At 46.7% G+C, this 26,289-nt stretch overlaps 1 long non-coding RNA gene and 2 pseudogenes across 1 annotated transcript; all 3 read right to left on the bottom strand.

The window, feature by feature from the left end:
• Window positions 1–9,931: 9,931 nt before the first annotated feature.
• On the bottom strand, window positions 9,932–10,869 carry LOC148119236 (large ribosomal subunit protein eL6 pseudogene; annotated as a pseudogene).
• Window positions 10,870–15,352: 4,483 nt separating this feature from the next.
• Window positions 15,353–18,981, bottom strand: LOC148119235 (uncharacterized). The gene is made up of 2 exons (XR_015735524.1): window positions 18,580–18,981; window positions 15,353–16,253 (listed from the first exon to the last, which is right to left on the bottom strand). It is a non-coding gene; the product is annotated as an uncharacterized LOC148119235 (long non-coding RNA).
• A 6,522-nt stretch (window positions 18,982–25,503) lies between these two features.
• On the bottom strand, window positions 25,504–26,289 carry LOC148119234 (serum amyloid A-4 protein pseudogene; annotated as a pseudogene).

The raw sequence follows: 26,289 nt of genomic DNA, 5'->3' as shown, positions 1-26,289 counted from the left end.
GCATCCATATACCCAAACAGTCTAGAATGTTCGGAAGGAAGTTCCACCCCAAAACCCCTCCTCTGGAGCTGCCTCAGTCCAGACTCTGTCCTTGAGAAAGCCCCCCAAATGATGACCCCTCCCCAGAGATGCTCCTCCCCCCCAACAAATACATGGTCTCCTCAACTTCCCCTGGGGCCACCCAGAAATGCTGTGCTCAGAATAAACCCGGATTTATTGATTCAGTTTGATTGGCTTATTACATCAACTGCGGCGGATTCCCAGTAACCAGGAATTAAACTCAATACATATACATATATATGTGTATACTCTTAAATATTACCTGTTCAGTCTGTATAACATTACCTGTTTATATGTTTTCGGGCTGACCATTTTGTAGGTTAGCCAGCTGGTGTGCTCTTCCCTGGGGAAGACCATTTCTCCTGCTCCCAGCCTCCCTTAGTTGACGGTAGATTCTGTAGGTCGAGGCCTCCTGGTCTCTCCCCACCTTATCTCCTGTCATTCCTGTCCAGCTTGTGTTGCTGAGACTTTATGACATCACTAGAAGACACAGTCTCACAGCTAACTCCCTGACCCTCTGGCTCTTACACCCATCCTCCCTCTTTCCCAAGCCTTAGGTGTGGGAGTTGTCCCGTAGCTCAACAACTCAGCATTTCCACTGGTTGTGGTCCATGACTTCACTGTCCTTGGGTATTTGGTTAGGCCGCCAGTCTCAGGCATGATTTCCCTATTGGTTTCTTGTTTTGTTTTGTTTTTGTTTTTTGTTTTCTGAGGCAGGGTTTCTCTTTGTATCTGTCCTGGAACAATTTATGCTGGAGAGGTTGTGGGGTAAAGGGAATACTTCTGCATTGCTGGTGGGAATGCAAGCTGGTACAGCCCCTTTGGATGTCAGTGTGGCGATTTCTCTGAAAATTAGGAAACAACCTTCCTCAAGACCCAGCAATACCTATTTGGGTATATATCCAAAGGATGCTCAATCGTGCCACAAGGACATGTGCTCAACTATGTTCATAGCAGCATTGTTTGTCATAGCCAGAACCTGGAAGCAACCTAAATGCCCCTTGATCGAAGAATGGATAAGGAAAATGTGGTCCATTTACACAATGGAGTACTACACAGCAGAAAAAAATAATGACATCAGGAAAATGGATGGAGCTAGAAAACATCATTTTGAGTGAGGTAACTCAGACCCAGAAAGACAATTATCACTTGTACTCACTCATAAGTGGCTTTTAAACATAAAGCAAAGAAAAACCAGCCTACAAACCACAATCCCAGAGAACCTAGAAAACAATGAGGACCCTAAGAGAGACATACATAGATCTAATCTACATGGGAAGTAGAAAAAGACAAGATCTCCTGAGTAAATTGGGAGCATGGGGACCTTGGGAGAGGGTTGAAGTGGGGAGGGGAGAAGCAGGAAGGGGAGCCAGAGAAAAATGTAGAGCTCAATAAAAATCAACTTAAAAAATTGCTGATTGTGGTGTTTCCAGGGGTTCCTGTGCAGAGCCAGGCACTCACTCTGAGAGCTCGAGGCGTTCTACGTAGAGTTCCAGACTTCCAGGGCTACACACAGAAACTGTCTCAAAAAGCCCACCTCAGCCTGCGGTGTACCTGCCTGAAGTTGCCCATCAGCTCCCAAATGCCGAAAGCATACTCTCTCAGCCCTGGGCTGATGTGGTTTCTTGGCAGCCTATGACCTCAGATTCCCCCTTCCTCTTGTCATTCTCAGCCTCCCTCAGTGGCTCCAGTGTCTGTTGGGACCAGAAGGGGTTTCCTAATGTCTTCACTGCTTCTCCTGGTTCACACTGTCTAGCACGACAGGCTAAACTCCAAAGCTCTTCACAGGGCTTTCTTCCCCTTGAAGCTCCGACCCTCTCTCCTGCACACAAACATTTTCAAGGGACCCTTTCTGAACTCACCTCCGCATAATTTCCAGCAGCGATCGATCCTCCAGTGCCGTGTTCTCACTTTCCGTAATGAGAGTCGGGGCTCGGCTCCTGCGCACACCGGCATCTGCTTAGGAGTGACTAAAAGAACTAGATAGATAGAAGTCGCTCATCTCATGCCAATTGTGTGAATCTCTGGCAACTAAAACTTCTAAACTGGTCGGGCGGTGATGGTGCACACCTTTAATCCCAGCACTCGGGAGGCACAGGCAGGCGGATCTCTTGAATTCGAGGCCAGCCTGGTCTACAAGAGCTAGCTGTAGACTTTGGACAGGTTCCAAAGCTACAGAGAAACAGTGTCTTGGAAAAAACAAACAAACAAAAAAATCTTCTAAGCCACGGGCTGGAAAGACGGCTCAGTGGCTACCAGCACTGACTGCTCTCGCACTGACTGCTCTCGCAGAGGGCCGGGGTTCAGTTCCCAGCACCCACAGGGCAGCGCAGAGCCTCTGTAGCTTCGGTTCCAGAAATCTGTGACTTTCTTTTTTTTTAAAAAATATTTATTTATTTATTATGTATACAATATTCTGTCTGTGTGTATGTCTGCAGGTCAGAAGAGGGCACCAGACCTCATTACAGATGGTTGTGAGCCACCATGTGGTTGCTGGGATTTGAACTCAGGACCTTTGGAAGAGCAGGCCATGCTCTTAACCACTGAGCCTTCTCTCCAGCCCAATCTGTGGCTTTCTTCTGACTGACCTCCTTGGGCACCAGGCACACCTAAGGTGCTCATACATACAAGCAGGCAAAATGTCCACTCATATGCATAAAATTAATAGATCTAAAATGTTTTAAAAACAAAGATAAGAAATTTTTTTCTTTTTTATTTTATATACATTTTTTATTGATATTTATTGAGCGCTACATTTTTCTCTGACTCCCCTTCCTGCCTCTCCCCTCCCCACTTCAACCCTCACCCAAGGTCCCCATGCTCCCAATTTACTCAGGAGATCTTGTCTTTTTCTACTTCCCATGTAGATTATATCTATGGGAGTTTCTCTTAGTGCCCATATTGTTGTCTAGGTTCTCTGGGATTGTGGTTTGTAGGCTGACTTACTTTGCTTTATGTTTTAAAACCACCTATGAGTGAGTACATGTGATAATTGTATTTCTGGGTCTGGGTTACCTCACTCAAAATAATGTTTTCTAGCTCCATCCATTTTCCTACAAATTCAAGCTGTCGTTATTTTTTCCTGCTGTGTAGTGCTTCGTTGTGTAAATTATCACATTTTCCTTATCCATTCTTCGATCGAGGGGCATTTAGGTTGTTTCCAGGTTCTGGCTATGACAAACAAAGCTGCTATGAACATAGTTGAGCACATGTCCTTGTGGCATGATTGAGCATTCTTTGGATATATACCCAAAAGTGGTATTGCTGGGTCTTAAGAAAGGCTGCTTCCTAATTTTCTGAGAAATCGCCACACTGACGTTCAAAGGGGTTGTACCAGTCCACATTCCCACCAGCAATGCAGGAGTGTTCCCTTTACACCACAACCTCTCCAGCATAAGCTGTCATCAATGTTTTTGATCTTGGTCATTTCTTCAGGTGTAAGATGGAATCTCAGAGTTGTTTTGATTTGCATTTCTCTGATGACTAAGGATATTGAGCATTTCCTTAAGTGTCTTTCAGCCATTTTAGATTCCTCTGTTGAGAGTTTTTTGTTTAGGTCTGTACTCCATTTTTTTTTATTGGATTATTTGTTCTCTTGGTGTCCAATTTCTTGAGTTCTTTGTATATTTTGAAGATCAGACCTCTGTCTGATATGGGGTTAATGAAGATCTTTTCCCATTCTATAGGCTATTGTTTTGTCCTGTTGACCAAGTCCTTTGCTTTACAGAAGGTTTTCAATTTCAGGAGGTCCCATTTATTAGTTGTTTCTCTCAGTGTCTGTGCTGCTGGAGTTATATTTAGGAAGTGTTTCCCTGTGCCAATGCATTCAAGTGTACTTCCCACTTTCTCTTCTGTAAGGTTCAGTGTGGCTGGCTTTATGTTGAGGTCTTTGGTCCATTTGGACTTGAGTTTTGTGCATGGTGATAGATATGGGTTTATTTTCATTTTTCTACATGTTGATATCCAGTTATGCCAGCACCACTTGTTAAATATGCTTTCTGTTTTCCATATGATATATTTTGCTTCTTTATCAAAGATCAGGTGTTCGAAGATGTGTGGATTGGTATCCGGGTCTTCTATTTGGTTCCATTGTTCCTCCTGTCTGTTCTTATGCCAATACCAGGCTGTTTTCAGTACTGTAGCTCTGTAGCAGAGTTTGAAGTCAGGGATTGTGATGCCTCCAGAAGTTCTTTTATTGTACAGGATTGTTTTGGCTATCCTGGGTTTTTTGCTTTTCCATATGAAATTGAGTACCGTTCTTCCGAGGTCTTTGAAGAATTTTGCTGGGATTTTGAGGGCATTGCATTGAATCTGTAGATTGATTTTTGTTTGTTTTTTGAGGCAGGGATTCTCTATGTAGCCCTGGCTGTCTTTGAACTCCCTATATAGATCAGGCTGGCTTCAAATTCTCAGAGATCCACCTGCCTCCCCAGTGCTGGGATTAAAGGTGTACTCCCCACCTGGTTAGGAAATGAAGCACTTCCAAGCTATTTTTGCTTGTCTGTGACCCAGAAAAATGAGGCTTCTAGGAGAGCATGCCTGATTTAACTGCTCCTTAGCGTGACAGAGGAGGCGCTGATGACCCAGCCGGCGGCACAGCCACTCCTTCCTCTCCTGTGTTTTAGGAGCCCCACTTTCTAGCTTCCCTCCACTGGCGGCATCCTCAACCACCTTTCTCAAGCCTGTCTGCACCCTGGCAAGCTTCATCCCTTCCCTCGGGAAGGGACCCCAAGCTGCTACACAGTCTGCTGCCCCAGCCTCTACACCATTTTATGGATCTGCTCGACAGTTCCCCTAAGAGGAGACAGCAGCCCCTAAGATCAGGGCTCATTCACCCACCATCTTGATGCTTCAATCAAGAGAGTCCACACCATAGAAACTCACTTCTCTGTTCATCTCTTGTCAAACTGAGCTGCCGAGGAGATCACCTCTGACCCTCCCCTCCCTCACCCGCACTCTAGGGGCTGAGGACGGAAGATTTCCAGTTCTGGGTCAGTGCGGTGACAAACTTAGACCCTGCTCAAACCACAAACCAACAAGCCAGGCGTGGTGGAACTTTTGTACTGGATCTTCAGCACTCAGAAGGCAGAGGCAGGAGGATCGCTGCAGAAGTCGTCCTGATTTACACAGTGAGCTCCAGGACAGCCTGGTCTGCATTGTGAACTCCAGACTGGCCAGAATCACACAGCAAGACAAACAAACAAACAAACAAAGCCCACAAAATAAAAGCAAGAGGAGATGGTTGCCCAGTCACCCGCTTCTGAGAGGCACCAGCCTCTGAAGGACCCCGTCTTGGCTCTCTGGGCTCCAGGAAGGCTCACAGCACCCTATATGGGACCCCGGACGGCAAGGTCTCTCCACCACTGAGCACATCTGAGCCCCTTAGCTCACTAGTGTCTATGGTGACCAGTGGGGGCAGCTGTGGTTCACCAGCCTCAGGTCTCTGAGAGCAACGGCAGCCTCTCCTGTGAGGCTGGGTCGGGTGCAGCCTGGGTCCAGATTCAACCAGACTGGGAAAAGTAGAGGCAGCAGACAGTCACACAGATGGTGTCCAGCAGTCCCTGACTTAGCTTCTGCCAAGAACGGAGGGGCAACCTGAGTGCCAGGCGCCTTGTGCCTCTCCCCTGCACCTGTGTACGCCCTGGAAATCCCAGTAGCAGGAGTACAGCTTCCCTGAGCAGGGAAGTTGTCTTGTCGGGGTGAACACAGACAGGATAACAACACCTGAAAAGCCCACCATTTTATTCTTTGAGATAGGTCTGCCACTAAACCTGAACGTGCCCTTTTGGCTAGTCTCCCAGGATCTGCCTATCTCCACCCTCCATGTTGGGGTGACAGGCAGGTCCAGCTATGCCCAACATTAATGTGGTTGCTGGGAAATCGACTCGGCTCCTCTTGTGTTCACAGAAGCCCTTCTTAGCCAGTGATTCTTCTCCATAGACTCTTGCTTTTTCTGCTTGTTCAGCCAGGGATCCCAGGCCATGGACTAATGCTGCCCATAATTAAGGTGGGTCTTCCCACGCTAATTAACCTAATCTAGAGAATCACTCACAGGTATGCCCAGAGGCTGGCCTAATCAGGACCACTCCTAACTGGCATGCCCAGAGGCTCTTCTCCTAGGTGATATTAGAACCTTCACTTCAACATCTTTCTTTTTATTTATTTATTTTTGAATTTCTAGACAGTCTCACCATGTAGGCCTGTCTGGCCTGGAATTTGACGTGTAGATCACGTTCTACTCAAATTCACATAGATCCTGCCCCTGCTTCCAGAGTGCGGAGGAGACTAAGGCAGGCAGGTACCACCAGGCCTGGAAACAATCATCCTTAAACATCCCAGTGGGTGAGGAGGCAGCCTGAGCTACGTGAGACCCTGTCTCAAAAATAGAAAAGAGATTGGAGAGATGGGTGTCCAAACGGTCAAGAGCACTTTCTGGGGATCGGTGCTTTTCCTACGCATCGTTTGTGAATTCCAAGTCAGGCATCAGGTGCCTCCGACCCCGGGCGACACCTGAACTCAGGTGAACATAGTCATATGCAAGCACACACCTACAAATAATTAGACCCCCCTCCCCCCAGACAGGGTTTCTCTGTAGTTTTCGAATCTGTCCTGGAACTAGCTCTTGTAGACCAGGCTGACCTCGAACTCACAGAGATCCACCTGCCTCTGCCTCCCAACTGCTGGGATTAAAGGCGTGTGCCACCACCGCCCATCTTAAAAATAAATCTTAAACTGGGTGATGGTGGTGGTGCACGCCTTTAATCCCAGCACTTGGAAGGCAGAGGCAGGTGTATTTTTATGAGTTCCAGTCCAGCCTGTGTTGAAAAACAAGCAAAAAAAAAAAAAAAAAAAAAAAAAAAAAAAAAACCCACAAAACCCAAAACCACAACCAACAACAAAGAAAGATTAGGTGTTTTGGTGGATTGCTGACTCAGGCTCCGGGGCAGGGAGTATTTCCAGGGGCAGTGTGAGGTCACACTTGGGAGAAGCAGTTTCCAGGGGCCATAGGTTTCTTTATTACCTCCTTGCTTCCAGAAGGGTCTTTTCCCCCTGCGTGTTTGTCAGCCACAGGCGTTAGGCTGGTCATCGGAGGTAGTAAACAAACTTCATAGACAGGCTGAAGTGCCTTATCTCCGGTTCAGGCAGGTGACCGGTCCGACTGCGGCTTCACTTGCCCCGCCCTGGCTGAGGCCAGCGGTATCCCAGAGGTCCAAGGTGAAGGTCACTTCAACTGTTGGGAGTGGTGAGTTCAGCCAGAAAGAAGCCCCGGTGAGGGGTGTGAGCCACAACTCAGGTCGCTACCTGGGCACTAGAATCCACTCCGGAGTTTTCCACTTTCTGAAAACATCTTGCCCATCCCTCAAGAAGAAAGAATTTGGCCTTTGATGTTTGTTTGTTTTAAGACAGAATCTCAGCCACCCAAGCCCTGGCTGGCTTGGAACTTGCTCTGTAGACCGTGCTGATCTCAAACTCAGAGAAATCTGCCTGCCTCTGCCTCTAAAATGTTGGGAATTAAAAAAAAATAATTCATTTATGTGTATGTGTGTGGACCTGAGTATATGTGTGTATGTATCAGTACCACACACATATAGGCTTCTGAGGAGGCCAGAAGAGGGCATTGGATCCCCTGGAACTGGAGTTATTGGCAGATGTGAATTTCCCATGTTGGTGCTAGGAACTGGACTCAGGTCCACTGCAAGAGCAGCAGGTGCCAGGTGCGGCCACCCCTGAGCCACCTCTCTAGTCTCTCCCTCCCTCTGGGGCTTAGGATGTAGCTCTAAGAGCTAAGTGGAGCATGCCCGGAGTGTGTGAGGTGCGGGGTTCAATCCCCTGTAAGATAAATACATAAATAAATAATCCCACTGAAAAATAGAAACTACCGATGAAAAAATATTTTCCTTTTAGCAATTGCATCAGTAGTGGAGAACAAAACAGGATGTTGGAAATCGAATCCTTTTGGGAGAGTCAGGCTCAAGATCCCTAGCGAAGAGTAATCCCAGCATTTGGGAGGCAGAGGCAGGTAAATCTCGGAGATCAAGGCCAGCCTGGTTTACAGAGTGGTGCTGTGATAGTCAGGGTCCCTCAGAGAAACCCTGTGGGGGGCGGGGCGAGCGAGATTCCCAGAATCCTTTGTGTGTCCCCACTTCGTATACGGGGTAGGGAGAGAAGGTAGAGCGGAGGCACGACACAGTCGAGAGAGTAGACCCAAGACACCAGGGTCTGTGTCTTGGTCCAGAGGAAGGAGGGACAGGGCAGGGTACCAGCTGCAACTAGGGTCGTCTCAGTACCTGGACTTCACTTCTCGTCCATTTTGTCCCTTTCTTGCAGGGTCTGGTCTTGTACCTACTCCAGAGTCCCCTTGGTGGGTTCACTGTCTATGGCCCCATCACAACCCCCCCACCTCCTTATGCTTGGGTCACCTTTAACCTCCTTCCTCCGGGTCTATGTAAGCCACACCAGTGCCTTCAAAGAGACTCCTCCCTCCGTCCACCAGCCACCGTCCTTCAGGATCCTGTGTTGGGGGTGGGGTGAGCTGCTTGGTCCACAGCAGCTGCCTTGGAGCTCCTGTCTGATCTTTCTTCACCATCTTTTCTTCTTGGCTGCCTCTAAAGACCAGCAGGGAGGGGGAGAAGGAACCCTCACTCAGCTTCAGCCTTGTATGAGTCCTGGATACCTACTGAACGTTTTTAAATCACACATTGTCAGAAATGATGCCCCAAAACTTGGGGTGAGGGCTCTAGCCCTTTGACATTCCACAGGATTGTGTGAGTCAGAAACTGGACCAAAGTAAGTCAGTTTTCCAGAAGGATGTAGGAGTGAAGTAGGAGTTAACAGGAATTCCCTTGTCAAGGTACCCGAGATAAAGGAGGACCCAGCCCAGCTACCACCCACCTTGTCACCTAAGGGCACCTTTCTTCCCCTCTCACCTCCGCGGCTTTGTTCCGGTTCTGGGAAGTCAGTCCTTCTCCTCAAGGTCACCAGGCTGTAGGAGTCTTCACCGGCTCCCGGCTGCCCCCCCACTGCTCCCTCCCTTTGTTTGTGTTGCTCAGTTTCTGTTTATTTACGGATCAGGATCACGTGTTGTTGAGAAATTGTTCCACTCTGAAGAAAGGAGCAGAATTGAAGGAAAGCCAAGGAAACCAGGTCTGGAGGTAGCTGTCTAAAATCCAAGCAGTCCAGAAGCAGAGGCAGAAGGACCTTAAATATATGGCCAGCCTGGGATGGCTTTCCTTCAAGTCTCTGTGTGTGTGTGTGTGTGTGTGAAAGAGAGACATTTTACCTTTTAATCATCATCATCATCATCATCATCATCTTTATTATTTATTCTTCTCTCATTCATTATATCCTGGCCTAGCTGACTTTTTACCTATTTGAGTTGTCCTTTTTTTTTTTTTTTTTTTGGTTTTTTGAGACAGGGTTTCGCTGTAGCTTTTGAGCCCGTCCTAGAACTAGCTCTTATAGACCAGGCTGACCTGGGACTCACAGAGATTCACCTGCCTCTGCCTCCTGAGTGCTGGGATTAAAGGTGTGCGAGTTGTTCATTTTTTAAAGCCAAAAAAGACAAAGCAAACAGAACAAAAAAGAAATTTTAAACAATGATGTGGCCAGGCGCTGGGACCAATGCCCAGCACCAAGACACACAAATAAATACATAACAAAACACACACACACAAAAATGTTAAAATCAATGTTTTTGCTTCTTTCATTAAAGTTAAAAAAAAAAAAAGATTAAAAAAAGCCCAAAAAACCTGAGCCCCGTGCTGGGCATATGTCTATATCCCAGCACTTGAGGGCTGGGGTTGAGGCAGGAGGCTAGAACTTTGGGGCCAACCTGGTATACATGATGCGCATATATGCCAATACATTTTTGTTGTTTTTTTTTTTTTTGACACATGAAGCTGTTTAATTAGGTTGTTAGCAATTTAGAAAACCAGTTTGTGAGGATACATCCCATTGGTCAGAGAGAACTGAGAGCGCAGGTAGCCCTGCAGCTGAGGAACAGCTTTGATCTTTGGCAGAATCTGCGAGTCCACCGTTCTCTGATCAGCCTTGCGCTGCTCTGTAATCTCATATTTCTCCTTTTCTGTGTCAAAGATCTCGCCCTCCTGGTGCCTGGGCTTACGCAGCTGCTTTTTCTTGATGTAAGCATCAGTCAGGTGTTTGGGGATTTTAACTGTGCTGATATCAACTTCTGTAGAGGTGGCGATGACAAACTTCTGATGTGTTCTGAGAGGAACTCTGTGGAGGGCAAGAGGTCCTGTCACAAGCAGTAAACCACTGCCCAGCTGCTTCAGGAAAACCACGCTCCTGCCCCTGTGGCGCCCGGTGAGGATGATGAGGACAGTCCCAGGAGTGATGCTAGCACGCAGGCGTCTCACGTGCTGACTGAAGGGCTTTTTGCCATGGCTCAGCAGCTTCCGAGGCACATCTTCCGTAGGATAATACCTGGGCATTTTTCGAAGCTTAACCACCCGGGTACCACCTTTCTTGTCACCACCAACTGGTTTTGTGACAGTAGCAAGGACCTTTTCCTTTTTTCTTCTTTTCAACCTTGGTTTTCGCAGCTGTGTATTTCCTTTTGTACATGGCCTTTCTGGAATACACAGCAGATTGGGAGTCCCTGCCAATTCCTCTAACAAGGACTGGATTTCGGCTGCAATGGGGCTTCCCCTTCTTGAGCTTTTTAGCCTTAGGGTCACCCTTTTTGGCTGCACCAGCGGCAGGGGCATCACTGCCAGCCTTCTTGGCTGCAGGTTTCTTCTCTTTTGTATCAGGTTTATCGGCTTTTTCACCCACCATCTTGCAAGATGGGAAAGAGCTGTTGTTTGTTTTTGAGTCAGGGTCTCACTCTGTAACTCTAGCTTTCCTGGAACTCGCTCTGTAAACCAGGGGAGTCTCAGATCCTCCTGCCTCTGTCACCGAAGCGCTGAGATTTAAAGGCTGTGCCACCACACCCAGCACAATTAAAAATTTTAATCATTGAAAAAAGAAATCAGAGGACTGGAGAGATAGCTCAGTGGTTAAGAGCACTCACTGCTCTTCCAGAGGACTGAGTTCAATTTCCAGCAATTTACAGTGACTCACAACCAGCCATGATGAGATCTGGCGCCCTCTTCTGGCCTGCAGGCATACATGCAGGGAGAACACTGTAAACATAATAAATCAAACAACAACAACAAAAACCAGGGGCTGGACAGTTAGTTGGCTCAGCGGTTAAGAGCACTGGCTGTTCTTCCCAAGGACCTGGAACCAATTCCCAGCAGTCACATGGCAGCTCACAATTTTTCAGGGAATCCGACACTCTCACACAGACACACATGCAAGCAAAACACCAATGTACATACAATTCAAAAAAATCTTAAAAAAAGAAAGAGCTGGGCGGTGGTGGCACATGCATTTAATCCCAGTACTTGGGAGACAGAGGCAGGCAGATCTCTGAGTTTAAGGCCAGCCTGGTCTACAGAGTGAGTTCCAGGACAGCCAGAGCTGTTACACAGAGACACTCTGTCTTGAAAAACAAACCAAAAAAATAAAGCAAAACAAACAAACAAATGCCAGAACGAGTGAAACTGTCTGCGGATATTAGCGTCCCTCAAGTGAAGATGCCTCCTGCCGTTTTGATAGTTCCCCCTCCCTAACTGCATTATCTATTATCTCTCTTTACGTACGGATTAAAAGATAACATAAAGCTGAATGTGGAGACCCACACTAACCGCCTCAACACTTGGGAAACTGGGGCAGGAGGGTCACCTTGGATTTGAGACCAACCTTGAATCGTACAGTGAACAGGGATAGCCTGGGCTACAGGTGAGCTCCTGCTCCAAAACCCATTTCCCTGCAAAATAAATGAACTCCCAAGGGCTGGACAGATAGCAGAGTGGTTAAGAGCACGTGCTGCTGTCCCAGAGGACTCGGGTTTGAGTCTCAGCACCCACAAGCCTGTTCACTCCAGTTCTCCCGGCTTCCCAGGAGCGTCACACAAGGTAGAAGGCAAAATAGAAAGACTGAGGCTTCCGCGAGCCCAGCGCGCCCTCTAGTGTCCGTTAGGCTCCACCACACCATAGGTAGAAAATACGGATTGCGGTACAATCAGTAGGGTACAGCGTCTCTATGGCCCCTCCTGTTAACCCTGTTATTTACTCATCCCCCTTAAACTATGTTACTACAATGTCACTACATCTGAGGGTGAGTGAATTCCCAGAGCTCCTTTGGTTACGTCATAGCCCTGACAACAGAGCCACAGTACAAGGTCAAGCAGAAGGCCCCGGTACAGCGCCTGCGCTCTGCGTGAGCCCTGTGCTGTCTGTAAAGCCCCTGTCTCTGGTTGAACTCTGACCCTACACCTGCTCCCTTCCCTAGTGTCTGTCATTGTTGGGAGCTTTCTAGGAAGGACAGGGTGTAGTCTGCTTTGGAGTATTTTGTCTCCCTCCTTCTAGTTTGAGAAACCAGCCAGATTGGCTTGGGACAGCGACCCTTACAGTGTGGTCTCAGGACAAGAAGCAGACGATGCATCAGTAACCCTTGTTAGGAATGCAGTCCTCAGGGTGCTGAGAGGCTGAGCTGCTGAGCTTTTACCTCATATTCTACTCCTGGACTTGTTCTTTTGAGACAGTATCTTACCACGTGGCCCTGGCTGGCCTGGAACTTGTTATGTAGACCGGGCTGGTCTCAAACTTAGAGATCCGTCTGCCTCTGTCTCTCAAGTGCTGACTGCTGGGATCAAAGGCATATACCTTCACACCAGGATTGGATTTCTTTTCCTTTTTCTTTTTTTTTTTTTAAAAAGATTTATTTATTCATTATGTATACAGTGCTTTACCTGCATGTCTGCCTGCAGGCCAGAAGAGGGCACCAGATCTCATTACAGATGGCTGTGAGCCACCATGTGGTTGCTGGGAATTGAACTCAGGACCTCTGGAAGAGCAGCCAGTGCTCTTAACCTCTGAGCCATCTCTCCAGCCCCTGGATTTCTTTTTGAAAAGACTTATTTTTCTTTTATGTGTATAATTGTTTTTGCTTGTGTGTATGTATGGATGTGTATCTGGGGCCGTGAAGAGGGCACTGGACCCCTTGGCACTGGAGGTACAGGTGGCCGTGAACCTCCATGTGGGTGCTGGGAACTGAACCTGGCGCTGGGGAAGAGCAGTCAGCACACTAAATCTTCTGACCTGTGTAGAAATTCAATTTCTTTTCTTAAAAAGTATTGCTTCCATGCTGTGGTGGTTTGGATGTAATTGGTCCCCATGATCTCATAGAGAGTGGCCCTACTAGGAGGTGTGGCCTTGTTGGAGGAAGTGTGTCACCGTGGGGGCGGGCAGGGCTTCGAGGTTTCCCATGCTCAGGACACCACCCAGTGTCTCAGTCGACTTCTTGTTGCTTGAAAGGTGAAGGATTCTCGGCTCCTCCTCCAGTACCACATCTGCCTGCATCTGCCTGCATGCTGTCCTGCTCCCCATTATGATAATAGTGGAACTGAACCTCTGAACTGTGAGAGATCCACCCCAGTTAAAAATCTTCCCAATTAAAAATCTTCCTTTATAGGAGTTGCCATGGTCATAGTGTCTTTTCAAGTGATAGAATAACGCTTTTGCTTTTGGTGACCCAATGTGTTTCGTCAGGGTTGCTCTCAGGAGTGCAGACTGCTTACCAGTGGCTACCACTGTCTGACTAGTCATCCTCAGGGAGGGAGCCTTCGGGCATTTTGGCAGATCGTTGTGAAGCAGGCCTCTGAGTTCCAGACTGCAGAAGCTATGCCATACCTGGGAGATTGTTTCACCTCACACCGCTCCTAATGACTTAAAGGGAGTGGCAGAGATGTCCCAGTGAGCAGTGTGGTACACTGGGGCCATAGCAGAGGGAGAGTGTTGTTGAAACTCCTCCCGTAGTTGCTACAGCACCTTGCAGCACTGTGAACACTCCCCAGCAGGGAGGAGGCTTCCAGCTCAGTTCTCCCTTGGTTTCTCTATGTCCTGTAACTAGAGGACGCACTATCCTCAGCCATTGGTTTGGTTATCTGTTTCTTGTGGGCAACCAGGAGCACTGGCAATTTCCTGTGTTGCTGTTGGGCCCTGTCTGCCAGCCAATTCATGGGGAGATGGCTCAGCCCTGGAACTGGGTGTCATGGCTTTGGGAACAGCCTTTTTGAGACGGCACGCAGTAGTCTAGGTGGCACAGAACTTGCCATGTAGACCAGGCTGGCTTCAAACTCACAGAGATCTGCCAGCGTCTGCCTCCTATGTGTTTCTTCTTTGGGGGATTTTTTTCATCCTCACGGCTCACTGTTGATTGGGCTGGTTGCTTTCTCATTGTCTAGTTTTTGAGTTCATCTGTACTCTGGATATTAATCTCCGTTTGCTGGCAAAGACTTTCTGTAGGCCCCTTTTCACCCTGTTAGCTATTTCCTTGGCTGCTCAGAAGACCGTGAATTCCATGGGGTCCCCTTTGTTGACTGGTGTCTTTTTCTCAGGTGACTAGAGTCCTATTTAGAAAGTGCTTTTCTCTGTCTCTGTTTTTTTTTGTTGGTTTTTCTTTTCTTTTTTTTTTTTTAAAGATTTTAATTATATATACAGTGTTCTGTCTGCATATATGCTTGCATGCCAGAAGAGGGCAGCAAATCTTATTATAGATGGTTGTGAGCCACCATGTGGTTGCTGGGAATTGAACTCAGAACCTCTGGAAAGCCAGTCAATGCTCTTAACCACTGAGCCATCTCTCCAGTCCGGTTTTTCTTTTGAGATGGAGTCTCTCTGTGTTGTTTTGACTGTCTGGCCTCAAAATCACAGCGATCCCCCTGCGTCTGCCTAAAGACACATGCTCCTGTGACTGGCCTCTGCCTATTTTCTAAAGCATTTCCTAAACTAGGCAGTGGTGGCACACACCTTTAATCCTAGCACTCAAGAGGCAGAGGCAGGCTGATCTCTGTGAGTTCAAGGCCAACCTGGTCTTCAAAGCAAGTTCAAAGCTACACAGAGAAATCCTATCTTGAAAAACAAACAAACAAAATAAAATAAGGTGTTTCCTTTATTTTTCCTCCTAGCATTCTTAGAGTTTTGGAGGGTTTTTGTTGTTGTTGTTATTTGTTTGTTTGTTTTTTGAGTGTTCTGCCTCCATGTGTGCCTGCAGGCCAGAAGAGGGCACCAGATCCCATTATAGATCATTCTGAGCCACTATGTGGTTGCTGGGAATTGAACTCATGACCTCTGGAGGTGCAACCAGTGGTCTTAATGGCTGAGGCATCTCTCCTGTCCCACGCTACCGTCTCGCCAGCAAGAACCACGCGGTACACATAGGATACTTCTGCAGTAAAGCTTTAATGCCCCTTGGGAGAGCGGGCATCAGCCAACATGGCGGAGACCCAGATAAGATGGAACCCATCCCTTATATAGGAAACAGACCCTGCTTTGGACGTGTCATTCTTGGATTGGTCAACTGCTCCCAGTCCCAGGTGATACCTTGGGAGTAGTGGAAAAATACCAACACGTGTGAGCTTTCTAGCTCACCTGGCGGTGCAGCGCCATCTATGGTGGAGAGTGTGGTTGCGGCCTTCTACATCTCCCCCTAATTTTACTTCTTTGCAGAAAGGCAACTCCCTCAAAAGGTAAAGATAGAGGTCGCACTTCCCAAAATGAAAACATTAAAATGGGCTTACATGGAATCTGTCCCTAGGCTCATGACACCTGGAACCTATCCGGCCTGCCCTCTGCCAATTTTCTGGGAAAGGGAACATACGGCAGGAAACCCTTATGCAGAGCGACTTATCTCTCAGAGAGGGCCATTCTCTGTGCGATGCTTTTCAGCTCGACAACCTTTAGGGCTAGCTAAGCCAAGCACTCCACCCTGTGCAATGGACCACAGTCCTAGGGGTGCAGGAGCTGGTTGGCTTAAACCTTACTGCTTTAACATAGATAACCACATATCAGTAGAAGCTCCCTGTTCCAGGACAGCCAGCGCTGTGCAAAAACCACTTTATCCCTATGGCTTTGGGATTAGAGTCAGCAGACCATCCAGAGGAGAAACACTATTCCATAGCATAGGACTGTTCCAAACATTCCAACCCCCACCCATTCTTTGAAGTAGGAGATGAAGGACACAATCCAGGACTGGAATCCTTTGGCCAGGCTTATGTCCACTCGCGTGGAGTTGATTGTCACGATGGACCATCTCAAGGAGGACAGCAAATCATCAAAATTCTCCTGCAAGATACAAAGACAATTCTCGGGACAAGTTAGCCATTTTTATAAAGTTCTCATATGGTACATTGGTCACACATAAGGCTGGAGTTTTCCATTTACAGTCCAATTGGGCAGCTGCCATAAGATATCCACCTGTTCTTGCATTAGGTCAATTATTTGATTAAGAACCATTATTCCACCTCTAATAGATGTATCTATGGTAGCCTGTTGATCCAGGGCCGTAGCCACTGTGGTAGATAACTGATTGAGGGTCTCTGTTTTTCATGGTATAGGCCGTGCTGCCATTTAAAAAATTTATAGTGAACAGAGCCATGGCAATAGCCATTCTTGGCATCGGGGGCAGTTCCTTTATTATTCCCCCCCCTTTTTGTTTAAATAGATATTTATCCAATTTTTAATTTGAATAACCATGGTATTTTGTAACCTGTCTTGAAGATACCCATAGTGTTCAGCAGAAATAACTGACAGGATAAGGGAAACTGATAGCAAGCAATAACTGACAAAACAAGGGGAAACCCAGCAGCATAGCAATGGCACAGCAACAATAACATTGCAATGTACAGCAACAACAGCACAGCAATAACTGACAGACCAAGGGCAGGAGCTGGACCATCCCTCAGGAACCTGCCAGCTCCGCAGCAATCAGGTCAGACAGCTCCATAGCAGAGGCTTTGTCCTCAGGCCTCTGGACAGATGAATCCACAGCATGAATAGTAGCATTCCTAGAAAAAAAAACATAAACAAACTCTTCTCCCAAAATAACATTTAAGAGTATTAAAAAACTCAGTGTAAAAATTTAGCACAGTCAGTACTGGAAGTAGGCTGGTCTTGAACTTAGAGATCTACAGGTCTCTGTTTGTTGATATTAGATTTAAGATTTATTGGCTCCCGTATTTCTTGCCAGTACGGTGGCCTCGGGCTCCAGAGTCCGCCCGCCATCCAAGGGCTGTGCGCAGCCCTGGGCCTGCTCGCTGCGCGGATCCCCGTGTCCCAGGCCAGGAAGTGGCGGCTCCACCCCCAGGCGCCCCTGCCTTCCCCGCGGGGCTAGCCAAGTTCTCTGAGGCTGTGTTGGTGGCGGAGTGTGGCGGGAGCCGACACTCAGACCGAGGCGGCATAGGCGGCAACATCTCAAGGTCCGCACCAGAGCCGCTGCGGCTCAAGGGGCCGATGGGAGAGGCGGCGACCAGGGCCGCTTCCCTACTAGCAAACTCTCAACACCTGTGCCACAGCAAAAGCGGCTATAAACTCTCACAGATCCAGCCAACGACCCAATCACCCCAAAATCCAAGGGCCCTTCGCATCCACCTCCCTGCGGATCCCGAAACACCAGACAAGCCAAGCGTATACACAGCAATCTTTTAGGAGGACTTGAGTTCTTAAAATGCTAAGCAGTTCTTAAAAACTTAAGTCGCACTATGTAGATGTAATACGGTACTGCCTGTTTACTGCGTCTAAACCTTAATTGCACCTTTATTATGATAAATACGACCAGCCCTGCCTGAAGTCAGCATCGTTTAGCATAGCCAAATGGAATCAAAGCCATTTTGGCCTCTGAGACCCTCACAGTTTTAGGTACATTGCAAGGTACAATTAGGTACAATTCTGGCCTGGCAGCTTGTGGCACCGCTCTCATTCTCGGTACGTGACACCCTCCAGGCCAGGCACCAACTGAGCCGCACCAATTGAGCCAGCGCAACGTGCTCCCCACCATAGCCATAGAGCAAAGCTCCGCTCCAGCCGCCCTCCAGCCCCAGCTGCACCCACTCCGAGCCCAAACCGGTGCATGGAGCAAAGCTGAACTCAGAGAAGCAGGCTTGAAAGGACCTCATTTAAACTTTTAGGGAATTTGGGCGTCGTTAGTCTCTGGCTGCTTCCTGCTGTTATTGGGCCGCTGCATTTTAGGGGTAAACATTATAACATTTCAGGAGGTCTCGGTGATTCAAACCACGTGGATCTCAAGCACATACTTAGGCTCCCATCCTCCGAGGAGGCGAAAACAGAGCCTCTCCTCCAAAACATCATATTCTTAAGCCCATGTTTTAAATTTAAACTACCTTTTTTAGCAGTTCCTAAATTCAAATATCTTTCTCCTGTCCAGTACATAAAAAACAACACGAACAACATAACATAAAGCTTTTGACCTTGTAAATCAGCCTTCTCCCCCATTTTTACTTTTTTAAAATCACTGGGAGGTCCTTTTTAACTTATTTTCTTTTCTGTCTCCCCCATTCTTTACCGGAGGGTCATTTTTTAACTTATCTGGGTTCGCGCACAACCTCCCACTGCTGCTCAGTTTCTGATATGCTCTCTGGACTTTAGAGCGTACCTCTCTAAGCTTGCATGCCTGCAGTTCTGAATCCTCCTTGTGTCCAAGGGGTCTCCGGCGGTGCAAAGTTCTTCTTCTTCTTCCCGGGTATGGCACCAGATGTCCCGCGCTACCGTCTCGCCAGCAAGAACCACGCGGTACACATAGGATACTTCTGCATTAAAGCTTTAATGCCCCTTGGGAGAGCGGGCATCAGCCAACATGGCGGAGACCCAGATAAGATGGAACCCATCCCTTATATAGGAAACAGACCCTGCTTTGGACGTGTCATTCTTGGACTGGTCAACTGCTCCCAGTCCCAGGTGATACCTTGGGAGTAGTGGAAAAATACCAACACGTGTGAGCTTTCTAGCTCACCTGGCGGTGCAGCGCCATCTATGGTGGAGAGTGTGGTTGCGGCCTTCTACACTCTCCAGTCCCTTTTTTCATTTTTCTTTTTTATTTATTTATTTATTATGTATACAATAGTCTGTCTGTGTGTATGCCTGCAGGCCAGAAGAGGGCACCAGACCCCATTACAGATGGTTGTGAGCCACCATGTGGTTGCTGGGAATTGAACTCAGGACCTTTGGAATAGGAGGCACTGCTCTTAACTTCTGAGCCATCTCTCCAGCCACCCCCTTTTTTTCATTTTTCAACAAAGAGTATCTGTGTAGCCCAGGCTGCCCTGGAGCTCCACCTGCCTCTGCCTCCCAAGTACTAGGATTAAAGACATGTGCCAGCACAGCCAGGCTGAGTTCCTGGTCTCACATTGGGGTGTCTGAATCGTTTGGGGCTGGTTTGAGTGCAGAGTGAGAGATAAGGACTGAGCTTCTTTCTTCTATATGAGTCACTGTTTTCTCAACTCCACATGTTAAAAATGCTCTCTTTTCTCAAATACATAGTCTTGGCGCTTTTGTCAAAAATAGGGTGGGTGGAGAGTGGAGAGATTGTTTAAAAAAGTGGTTCTCAACCTTCCTAATGATGCGATCTATCATTTGGTTTCTCATGTTGCTGTGAACCCTAACCCCAAAATTATTTTCTTTGCTACTTCATGACTGTAACTTTGCTACGGTAATGAACTGTAATTTAAATATTTCTTATGCAACGTTTGCAGGTGACACTGTTGGGAACCACTGGTTGAGGTTAATAGGGCTCACAACCCTTGGAAAGGTCCTAGGTTCTAATCCCAGCACTTTCAATGTAGCTCACAATCATCCATAATCGAGTTCCAGGGGATTTGAGACCGTCTTCTGACCTCCTAGGGCACTAGCTACACATGCGGTCACATACATACATTCAGGCAGAACGTTCCACACTCATGAAAGTCTTGTGTCAGTGCCAGGCTGACGACATTGCTATTCCTTGACATATAACTTGAAATGAGGTATGGTAATACATCTAGCAATGTTTTTACCATTATTGTTATGTTTGGTTGCTGCTGTTGTTTTTGTTTTTTTTGGGGGGGGACAGAATTTATTTTATTTTAATTAATTAATTTTGGATTTTTGAGACAGGGTTTCTCAGTAGCTTTGGAGCTTGTCCTGGAACTAGCTCTTGTAGACCAGGCTGGCCTCGAACTCACAGAGATCTGCCTGTCTCTGCCTCCCGAATGCTGGGATTAAAGGTGTGCACCCCACTGCCTGACTCAGTATGATGTTTTTGTAAATAAGCTGGCTGCTGATGTCTGCATGGTGATTTTGTGACCTGCCACATTATTCAAGGTGGTCATCAGCTGTGGAGTCTTCTGAAGGAGCCTTTGGGTCTTCTCTATACAGAGTCATATCATCTGCAGGTGAGATGCTTTGCCGTCTTCCTCCCAATGTGTGCACCCCTGCGTTCTCCTTCCCTTGCCTTATCACTGAGCTCAGACTTGAAGGGCTATGCTGACCAGGAGTGGAGTGTGGGAGAGGGGTCACTCACAGGAGCAGGAACTGGCAGTCCACAGCATCACTGAGAAGCTCACCTTGACACAGGAAATGACTCACGGATGACTCACCCTCCTGGAGTTCTCTGCACAGCTTCCAGGCAGCTAGAAGTTCAGAGAATTTGCTTCTCCACAGCTGGCTGGCCAGTCCTCTCCCAGGGTGTGTTACTCCTTGTACTGCTGGGGAGGGGTCCTCGAGAGATTTTAAAGTGTTTTTTTTTATATCGAGCCATGTGGCTAACATAGATAAGAATAATGGGCTATATAAGTTATAAGAGTTGATAAGAAGCCTGAACTAATGGACCAATCAGTTTATAACTTTAAAAAAAGGTTGTTTTTTTTTGTTTTTTTGACAATGTTTCTCTGTAGTCCTGGCTGCCCTAGAACTCACTCTGTAGACCAGGCTGACCTTAAACTCACAGAGATCTGCTTGCCTCTGCTGGGATTAAGAAGTGCACCACCTTTGGCTAGACCTCTCTTTTTAAAAACTGTTTTATTTTACATGCATGGGCATTTTCTCTGCCTGTATGTATATGCACCATGTGTGTGCAATGCCCACTGAGGTGAGAGAAAGGCACTGGATCTCTTGGAGCTGGAGTTACGGATGACTGTGAGCAGTCGTGTGGGTGCTGGGACCTGAACTTAGGTCCCTTAGAAGAGTGGTCAGTGCTCTTACCCACTGAGTCTTCTCTCTAGCTTGTTGCTCTCCCAGACACATTTTGGCCTGTGATAGGGCAGAAGAGAGCTAGGTGGGAAAACTAAACTAAATGCTGGGAGAAAGTAGGCAGAGTTGGAGAGACACTGTGTGACCACGGGAGGGGAAAGACATGAGCTGCCAGCTGAAACCTTGCTGGTAAACCACAAGCCTTGCGGTAAAATACAAAATAATAGAAATAGGTTAATTTAAGGTATAAGAGCTAACTAGTAATATTCCCAAGCTATTGGTCAAGCAGTGTTTCAAATAATATAGTTTCTGTGTAATTATTTTGGATCTGGGCAGACGGGAAATGAAGGAACAGTCTCCACCAACAAAATGGTGCACCAATGTGGTCTGAAACATTTGGGGTTGATGCCTGCCACCCACTTTGGGTCCGGATGCTTGTGTGCCCACTTGGGGTCAGTAGGAAAGTAGCTGAGACCATGTGTGTGGCTCAGCGCCCCCTGCCTGGGCAGGCTGTGGGATCCAGTGTGCTGGGAGTGCCCCACCATCACACACAGAGATCTTTCCAGACTGCGCAGTGCACTGCATGGCAGATTTAGCTTTTACTCAGATAAAAAGGTGCTTCCCAGAGTTGAGGTGGTGAGGGTGGCTCCTTCCTGGCAGTCTCAGAGGCAGTTAACAGGCCTCTGCTATGCTGGGCTGGGCAGAGCCAACAGGCAGGGCTGTGGAGTTGGTTCTAGCCATGCTTACTTAGCATTAAAGAAAAGTGCTTCTGATCAAAAAATAATTACAGATACACATGTAATAAAGACAAATCCAAATGGAAAAGACCTCTAAATGGGTCACAGTGTTGGATAAATGTATGTGGGCTTGAGAGAAAGAAGGAAAAGAATAGAGAAAAAAATAAAACAACGTCTTTAAAGAGACAGAGTACTGACAGTCATAGATTAAAGGAGTAAAGAAAAATAAGCCACATAAAGACAGAAAATACACAGAGAATCTGGATTATATATTATTGTGTTTTATTTGAATTTTTTGACTGTGAATGAGCTAAGTACAGAGAGACAGATCATTGTACAGGCTGCTAAGCTTAACCAACATGTATCCTTTAAAAGTATCTTGACTTCACAATTTGGGTCTGTCTAAGGAGATGTTGCTTTGGAGAAGAGGTTCTGCTTTTGTTTCCACAGAAGATGAGAACGTATGGATTCCTTCCAGACTAGTGTGATTTGATGGACCAAGACCACCCAAAAGGTCTCCGTGAACACCCAAAAATATTTCACTCAATTAAAATCAGGAAACAGTTTCGAGAGAACTATGTCCAAATTCCCAAATATTATTCATAAATGTTTGTTTACATTTAAAGGGGGATATGCTATAGAGATGAATATTTTGCATTGGTATGAATCTTGGTTTATTGATATAAATTTAAGGTCAAATTTGCTATATGTATCTTTCTGCTCTTTATTAAGGTATTGTATTGTAAGATTTTAGACAATTCTGAAGCCATTTCTGACAATTCCAAACCCTCTCAGCCTCCTTGCCTTAGTGCTTCCCCTCCTCCCCTGTGAATCAAGGACCCAACAGCTACATATGCACGTACACAGTTCCTGAACAATTACCCATATACATATGTTTTGACTCAGTCCCCTGGGAAACGGGGTCAAAATGACCTCTTACCTCATCTGATCTGACAATAGTTCTCCAGTCAATTATTGGTATTAGCCCTTTTCAAATAAGCCAGTCATAATGGTCAAGGAACAACCCCTATTGTTTCTATGGGGCATTCTCCTTTAAAAGTAGACTGTACCAGCTATTCGAGGTCTCTCGGCTTCCCGAATGCTGAGGGACCCTGTCATGACAGAATTAATAAAATCCTCATGCTTTTGCATCAGCTGTGGTATATGAGATGGTCTCTGGGGGGCGAATCCTTCTCAGTTTGGACACCAGAGTCCAACAGTATTTGTGCAGCTCATTTAAAAATGTAATGCATAATTAAGAAATACAGATTAATAGAAAGCCATTTATAATAGTCAAGCTTGTAGTCATGTTAGTTAGGGTTTCTAGATGTGCAGAGATATATTTCAGTTAGATAGATAATCTTCAAACCTTTCAAAGACCTACGGAATATGACATTCAAAATGTTTTAAGCACTTAAGACTTTACATGACAGTGAGACACATCTGTTCCTGGCAGCATCAATCTCCTTCAAGAGGATGATGAGCATTGAAGAGATTTCTTTATGATGTTTGTTAGTCATTTGGACAAGAAACTGCTCTTGTCTGGATTGCTTGATGGCATGCTGTATGAACTGGACATACAGGACCCTCAGAAAAATGACTGCTGAACTTACTGAAAGGTGAGATGGTACCTTGGGGTTACTGCTTCATTAAAGAGTCTGCCAGACATTCTGTAGGACACAGAAGAAAGTGACTGACAAACTGCCAACATAGGTGGAACTGTCTTTGAAATTTCCTGCCTTATGGAAAAGTCTGCTGGACACTATGGGCCTATAGGCTGAAGATGGGTGCCCCAATGTTACTAAAGAATTTTGGGTGACTGTCCAGGCAGTGAGATATCTCTGTCAATTCTAGAGTTTTGGAAGTTGCTTACAATTCACTTCCTGTTTTCTTAGGTAATATTATATCCTTCTGGAGTCTTTGATTGAGTTGAAAATACATAGAATTATAGGTTTCCTTAGTTATGATAAAAGATAAAGTAGATATAAATATTGTAACTGTAATTCTTGTTTGATACCTGTTTTGTTATATGTAATTTTACTATGTTAAAGTTAAAACCTTCCTTTTTATTGGAACAGAAAAGGGGAAAGGGTATGGGAAACCCTTTTTTTTTGAGACAGGTTTTTTCTATAGCTTTAGAGCCTGTCCTGGAACTAGCTCTTGTTGACCAGGCTGGCCTTGAACTCACAGAGATCCTCCTACCTTCACCTCCTAAGTGCTGGGATTAAAGGTGTGTGTCACCACCGCCTGGCTGGGAAACCCTTCTGTATATGTGTTGCTTTTATTGGTTAGTGAATAAAGAAGCTGCTTTGGCCTGTGATAGGGCAGAATAGAGCTAGGCAGGAAAATTAAACTGAATGCTGGGAGAAAACAGGCAGAGTCAGAGAGATGCCATGTTGCCACCAGAGGAGATAGATGCTGGAACTCTGCCTGGTAAGCCACAGCCATGTGGCGATACACAGATTAATGGAAATGGGTTAATTTAAGATGTAATAGCTAGCTAGAAATATGCACAAGCTAATAGGCTGAGCAGTGATACAATTAATATAGTTTCTGTGTGGTCATTTTGGGTCTGGGTGGCCAGGAACAAACGAGCATCCTCTGCCAATACACGTGTTCTCCCAGACACATCATCATGACCTTTTGTTACCTCCTGAGTGTCATGGGCCTCCAAGTCCCTTCAAGGTGGAATATTTGTTTCAACTCAGGAGAAACTGCTATGAAACAGCTGGGTGCTTCCAGCATCCCTCAGGCCTCATGGTGTAGACAGACAGTGACTGCTCCAGGCATCTGCTTCCTTATTCTTGGAACACACAGCCAAGCTCCTTCCTCAGTGTGTCTTCACTGCAGGACCCACAGCCTGGGAGGAACTTGGTCCAGCACCCTTGAGAATGAGTCCTACAATCTTCAAATCCTTCCCCACATGTCACACACCGAACACCTATTTAAACAATGTTTTTTTCCCTATGTGTTTATTACACACCTGACATAAGTTGTCTAATAGCTTTTGTGGGTACAAGACTGAAAAAAAATCACACCCTGTCATCTGGCCCACAGCACAGCCTCCCAAGGCTTAATGGAGGGTGGTCAGTGATTGCCAGGCAGGCCAGTGGGTATGTAGGGACTGGGAACCTTGTCACTGTGAGCCCATGTGTTGACTTTCTGGTCAGTCAAGGAGTCCTCCTGTCCTCAGCCTATGAGACTCTGAAAGTGTACTCTTGCATCACTAGGAGAAGCAGACATGGAGGGGATCGCTCACCAAGCTGTGTGGACATAGTCTAGCCTCCCAGTTCCCCACTCTGCATGAGATGATCTTAGGAGGAAACCAGGAGGGCCAAGAAAGAGGGGCTGAAACGTTGGAATGTGACTTGCATGGCATCAGGCCAGTGCCTTGTGGTCATAGCTCTTCGGACTTATCTTTTATGTGATACATAGCAATTCTTCCTAGAAAAATATTTCTGAGTGTTCCCCATTTCCATCAACAAATTCCACCCAAAAAGTATTTGTTGGGCATCTCTAGCTTCTCTGGGGCTCCTGTGGATACAAAGTCCAGTGACATCCTATCAAGAGGAGATGGATGTGGCTCACAGGCCCTCAGTACAGCTGGAGTAGAACACTCAGAACCTCTCAGGCGGGCTCTGGGCTCTGAAGTAATTAAGATTTTTGCAACTTTGGCCCCATTCCTCAGCTATTCAGGTACCGTTTCAATCCATGGTTTCTCATTCCAAAATAAGACTGGCTTAGGAGGCCCTTAAAGTGTTTCTTGTCTGTGCTGAAGTCCAGACGCCCACAGTTTCTCTTCATTGGGCCTCAAAGATGCCCTGAGCAGGGAAGTATCTGTCTTAATTTTGGTAATGACTTTTAGATTGTCCTGATAGGCTCTCCACAAGACCCAAGTCCCGTGTATGGCTTCTTTGAAGAACAAATACCAGCCGTCACTGCTGACTTCCATGAACAGAGGAAAGAAGACAAGGATTGTGGCAAGCCTCACGGTACATTTGGTGGTGTGCTCGAGGCTCACTGTTCTCAGAGCTGGAGGGGGGGCTAAGACACCGAGAGCACCTTCTGCTCCAGTCAAGAATCAAGTTCAGTTCCCAGCACCCACACCCAGGGACTCTGACGCCCTCTTCTGACCTCCAGAACCCCCACCTGACTACACCCACATGGATGCTGCATATTCACTGTGGTGGATTCCATGAGAAATGTCCTCATAGGCTTGGGCAGTTGAGCTTGGTTTCCTATTTGGAGATGCTGTTAGAGGAGGTTGAGGTTTAAGAGGTGTGGCCTTGAGGGAAGAAGGAAGTAACTGGGAGAGGAAAAAGTCCCACCTGCCTCCATTTTGCTCTCTCTGCTCCCTGCTCCAGCCACTATGCCTGCGGCTCGGTGCACTGCTTGCCTGTCAT

The sequence above is a fragment of the Myodes glareolus genome, chromosome 18 (genome assembly GCF_982192425.1).
Source record: "Myodes glareolus chromosome 18, mMyoGla1.1, whole genome shotgun sequence".
NCBI classification, from domain to species: Eukaryota; Metazoa; Chordata; class Mammalia; order Rodentia; family Cricetidae; genus Myodes; species Myodes glareolus.
The sequence above is the reverse complement of the archived record's forward strand: the minus strand, read 5'-3'. Positions and strand labels throughout refer to the sequence as shown.